This window comes from Arachis duranensis, chromosome 4 (assembly GCF_000817695.3).
Source record: "Arachis duranensis cultivar V14167 chromosome 4, aradu.V14167.gnm2.J7QH, whole genome shotgun sequence".
Classification (NCBI taxonomy): domain Eukaryota; kingdom Viridiplantae; phylum Streptophyta; class Magnoliopsida; order Fabales; family Fabaceae; genus Arachis; species Arachis duranensis.
The window spans coordinates 120,301,191-120,307,203 of NC_029775.3; the positions used below are offsets into that span (position 1 = coordinate 120,301,191).

The following is a 6,013-nucleotide window of genomic DNA, read 5'->3' on the forward strand; positions in this document are numbered from 1 at the left end:
CGGCGACGGCGGCTCCCAGCCCCGCCGGTGCCGTCCCTTCCTCCCCTCTCTTCTTCTTCCCGATCCTCACTCTCTCTGCTTATCCTGTGTGTGTATGTGTCTAGCGTGTGAGGTGAGAGTTGAGAGTGTGAGTTAATTTTGAAATTAGGGTTAGGTTTGGGAAAAAGAATAATAAGGGTATTGTAGAGATTTTACATTCTATCCTCCTTATAAAAATTTTCGCCCTCGAAAATTGATAAAATCTGCAAAACTTTACATGGTTTTAGCATTTTACCAAACATGAGAAAAAAAAGAAGTATAATGTGGTGCAAAGGTTACAAGGTAGGTTTGTTTGTGTTAAAAAGATGTGGTTAACATTTACACACTCTTATTCTCTTGATAAGTCAAACACACATGATGCTTTTCACTTTATCCATCACTCCCAAAGTACATCGAAAGTCAAAGATCAAGACTAACTTTTCAACCGGTACCAAAATCTCTTTAACTTTCTCCTCAGAATACTCTTACTTCATAATCTTCTTGACGTCACCATGTCCTAAAACACGTATTGCTCTCGCTGTATCTAGGGATTACACGTTAACCAATAGAATCTCGAGTTTACTCAAAGGAATACAAAACTTAGGAAGAGAAGAATAAGTATCTCAGATGATGTTCACAAGAATTTGGAAGGATGTGTAAGATCGCAATTAAACATGGATGTTCAGAAACAACGAAGTGTACTAGAAAGACAGTCAAATCGCGTCTTAACAACGAAATCTGAATCAAGAAATTTCGATAGAAACAATAAAAGAAAGATAGAGTATTAGGTCGAAACAAATTCATGTTAAACAGAAGGAGTGCATAGCTCACAAGAGATGACCACTAAAGTCGATGGCAATGTTCACAAAGGTTTAAGAGAATGATTAAGAATTCAATCAGGTAGGATATCCATCTACAACAGATACAACTAAGAGAGAATCATTTCACAATCTCGAAGAAAAGATATGAGACGAACATGTATAAAGAAATGATAAAAGCATAAATACTATCACGTCAAACAAATTCAAGTTGAAACAAAAAGATGTAAGGTTTATGAATTGAAGATTAATAGGGGTCATATGCAAATATTTTCTCTCAAAAACCCTAGAGGATACTTAGGTGTACCATCAAGCAAGGATATGCATAAACAAAAAGACAAAATCAACAACAGAGAAAACAAAGCAAAACACAAATTAAAATACGACAACACATTCTAGAATAGGCAACTTAGCCGTCATAACAAATCGAAAACAGTAACTATCCCAAAAACCAGTATACTTCTTTTTTTCCCTTTTTTTTTATAGAAACCTTCAACTAAGTACCTTTGAGATTATTATCATGACCTTGGACATTAAATAATTATGTCAATACAAATTTGATATCTCCTAACTCAGAATAGTAAATAGATTATGTAAAACATGACAAGAAATGCAATTGATCTCCTTGTTGTCCCTTAAGACAGAATTTACATATACATTTAGGTATTTAACTCATTATAGTCACGGTTGGTAAAATACAATAACGTGATTTCCTATAATCATGCAATTTGACTTAGTATGAGGTTACAAATAAATTCACATATAAAATAATGATAATAATAAAACTAAAATTTAAAGTATTGGCAATTAACACACTAGATCAGTTACAATAACTTTTTTTTTTTTGTTTTGCTTTTGACATAACCCAAGCACATAGCAAAAGAATTTCAGAAAATTTGTATGGGATCATATTTTATGTAAAGATAAAACACCAAAAATAGAATTCACCTTCATAAATAGTTTACTGAACTAAAGACAAACTCAAATATATATATATATATTGAATCAAATTAAAAAAAATATATATCTCCGAAATTCTTGTCGTATCTTGAAAAATATATCATACAAAAGGAACTTTTTTTTTAAAAAAAAAAGAAAAGGTTACACCAATTAATTCATGGCAATAAAAAAAACACCATAAAAAGTAGCATTATCCGATGCACCCAATTAACATAACACTTAACACTAGAATTCCCAACATATGCAACAATTCAAGGTTCAAATTAGAACATGGTTAACTTGCACAAGGTAAAGTAACTTCAAGCAAAATATTTTTTTTTTCCTCTTTTTTTCTTTTGGATCATAAATTTGGAATAAGAAAATAGCTGAAAATCAGTAAACGGGTTAGGAACTTGTGAGTAAAGGGTCTTCAATAAAAATCCAAACAAGCAAAGCATTGTAGAAGCACAAGGGTAAAACTTGTATTGAATAAAACAAAAGTCTACAAAAGAAGGAAGTTTGAATATTCAAAGCACTTTTTTCATAAATAAATAATGTTACTGTCTTCAAAAATCAAACAAATAAAATGCATAAAAAGAGAGAACTAACTAACAAGTATAAGTTCAAAACTTTTGAAAGGTATTGAAAACAATGCTCAATTCGGGTGTTGAAAAACAACAAAGAATCTTAAATTTCAAAACATGATTGAAAAAACAAATGAAGGAGGAAAGAAAGATCCTTCTTCAAAATTCAATACAATATTCAATACACAATAAACTAAACTGGTTTGAGTTGTTTTTCACAGCAAGGTAAGAGTATTAATCCAAAGCAGCATCAACCAGTAGGAAAACGAAAAAGAAAAAAGAAAAAGAAAGCACGGATTTTGAAGAAGTGATTACTGCAGAGAAATCTCTATGCACAAAATTCATGCCCCATAGTTTGCATGCTATTTTGAGTCTTCTTACCATGAAAAATATGAAGCGCTATCAGTACAGAGCAGAAGCAAAATGAGTCAGTTGAAATTCAAAAATGTTAGAATCAAACGAACCTTAAGATTGAAAAGAGAAGAACTTGAAAGTTCCCAGAAGAAATAGTACCCTTGAAAGAAAAGCCATATTCAACAAACAAAACCATAGCATAACAGATTATCAAACAAAAAAAAGGTCAATCAAACTTTCAGATTGAAAAAGATCTTCAAATCAACTAAAGCATCATAAAAATTTGCCACACTTAAACAGAGAAAATTATAATTCCAATCCAACAAACAAGAATAACACTCCATGCATATGTTCATCACGTAGTTCTTCTACCTAAGCAACCAAATAACAGTTTTCAAGGTTATTGATTCGAAAGAAAGAATCACGAGTGGTTCAAAATTATGTTAACTTCAAAGATCATCAACATAAGAAGAACAAACTTGTTTTATCGAAATCCAGAACAAAGTATCTCAATCAGCAGCTAAGTAAATCCACAATCCACAAATCTAAATACAATTCTATAACAGGAATAAGATAATAATTCACAGCAAAAACATATCGAATCTTCTAGATAATGGATGAAATCTTGAAATCAGAAACCATAGAAAACAACATGAATATGAAAAAGATTAAAGCAAATATTCACAAAAATGAGGAAGATTAGAACTAGCTACAAGGCAAGAATTGCAAACCAAAACCAAAACTGAAGTCATTGTAAAAGCATGTTCAAGAAAAGCTACCAAATAATAACTCAAGGTTGGGTACAAAGAAGAGGAAAGAAGTGTCAAGAATCGACAGATGACTCATGATGACAAGAACCAAAAGATAAGAATGACAAAAAGATAAGGATGACATTCCTATAGGTCTCTGATAGTGCCACAATTTGTACAAATAGGTGCGCTTCTATTTATACAATTGTGATCCTACCATAGGACACTTGCTCCATAGGATTTTACATTCTATCCTCTTTATAAAAATTTTCGCCCTCAAAAATTGATAAAATCTGCAAAACTTTACATGGTTTGTGAATGTTAATTGTCAAATGACAACGGCTGTGAAACCTCAAATGGCTGAGTATAGTTATTCTAAACAAGAAAGTAAATATAATTTTTATAAAAAAAATTGTCCCACTCCCAGCAGCCAGTATAGAATATAGCAATTAGAAAAAGAACCCGACAAACCGACCCCCATTTAACTAATCAAATGGTGGACCTCGCTTTTATTTTCTTTAAAAAAATGTTAATAGGACCTTCCACCTCATATATTTACATTGAAAAACTATTGGATCTTGAAGAAATAAAATAAAACAAAATGAGTACTTACTTGTTAGTTACATTCAATATGACCATCATTTTTAACGTAAAAAAAAAAATACAAATCACTCAATCATTTAGAAATGAAACTTTGTGTCACGGTCCAAAATGAGCCATGATCGGTGCTCAGGAAAATAATCCCCAAACAAGCCTAACTGACTCAAATATAAGTTGAATAAGAAAATTTCAAATATTTTAAATAAATTTGTGATGTCTAAAATGAATAATTACATATTTTCAACAAACAAAAATAAAATAAATATGGGTGGATCCTGCCTGTGACATATGGAGCAGATGACGTCTAAGAACTCAACAACGAATAGATACCCATTGCAAATCATTACTCTTGAATAGAAAGGCTCACATAATCAAATATTTATTCCTGAAAAATATTTTTAAAAAAAACCGGAGTGAGTTTTGCAACCCAGTGACTAGACAGTACATCTATAATTCACATGAGACCATATAAACATAATTTTAGTTAGAAGATAATAATTTATATAAATAAGTGAATCAATAAGGGAGTTCTCATACAGAAATCAAATCAAAAGTCCACACTTGGGCGGCTCTACCTCTATGGGTAGCCCTTTCCTCTTGTGTGTCCTAACAGAATAACAGATCTAACGTGTGACCTACACGTTAGGCTAGCAACACTCCTGCTAGCTGGGGTCTGAGTTAGATGCATCTAAGTTAACGTCATAACCGCCGTTAACTACTGTTTTCTAATACAAGCCTCCCAAACTAATTCAAAACATACAGTTTCAAATACAATAAAAATTTAATCCTTCAAATTATAAAGTATCGAATCAAATCAAATCAAATCAAATCAGATAATATATTCTCATCAGAAATCTTTTTCAATCATATTTTCTCAATCTTAAGGCATTTCAAACATATTTTACAATTTTAAAATAAGTGAGTACCAACCAAATTTCAATGCTTCAAAAATATATATTCGAATAAAAATCAAATGCTTTAAAATAATATAAAAATTCTTCAAACATACATATAGCTTCATAAAAATATATAGTCTCATGTGCATATTAAAATGAGCTTAACAAGGATAAATATTTAGTTCTAATAAATCAATTAGTAAGACCAATTTAAAATCATTTGATAATAATCTTTGTGAGCATAACCAAGTTCAAAGCACCGAATATCAAAATAATTATAGACGTAAAGCCAAAAAATTATAAATGTAAAGTCTACTCACAAATTGGTCCCAAGAGCCCGAAAAAACCAAACGAGAGTGCCAAGATAAAAGGTGAGGAAGATTGAAGTAGAATGAAATGAAAGAGCATAAAATTTGGACCAAGGACCAAGGTAGTAGCAACAACTTCGATTCCTCACTGCAGCAACCTCAACAATAGCCCAAAGAAAATAAGGAGATGGAGCATCAGCAGCTCCGGTGACCCCCACCGGCAAGGACAGAACAGGCATAAGCAAAGCTGAGCTAGGGCAAACTTGCAGAGTTTCCAACTGCGACTTCCGACGACATCAGCACGGTTTCCGGTGACCAGAGGCGCGGTGGCGCAGCCTGTAGCAACGATGGAGGCGTACCAGCTCCCCCCTCCTTGCGAGACCCTCCTCTCTCTGGCCATTGCCTTTCTCTCTCCTCAGCGAGCTCCTCTATCTCTCTTCGAAGCCCCATACCCGCAGCCGTGATGGCGACGACGAAGCTATTGCCTTTCTCTCTCCTCAGCGAGCTCCTCTATCTCTCTTCGAAGCCCCATACCCGCAGCCGTGATGGCGACGACGAAGCTCCTCTTCCAGCGGCAGCAACAAGGCACGGCTGCGACGAGATGGCATTCCCTCTCTCTGTTCTGTGTCGCGTCTTTCTCTTTCACATGCGGTGGCTTCTTGTGGCGGCGATGGAGTCCTCGACGACGGCAGTGGAAGCTCCGACTGCGGCAGGGACGGTCTCCAGGGGCGACGGCAGGACAGCACC

At 34.0% G+C, this 6,013-nt stretch overlaps 1 long non-coding RNA gene across 1 annotated transcript; it reads right to left on the minus strand.

Annotated features, from left to right (window-relative positions):
* Nucleotides 1-3,526: 3,526 nt before the first annotated feature.
* Nucleotides 3,527-5,740, minus strand: LOC127746539 (uncharacterized). Its single transcript, XR_008008242.1, has 2 exons — nucleotides 5,279-5,740; nucleotides 3,527-4,447 (listed from the first exon to the last, which is right to left on the minus strand). It is a non-coding gene; the product is annotated as an uncharacterized LOC127746539 (long non-coding RNA).
* Nucleotides 5,741-6,013: the final 273 nt, after the last annotated feature.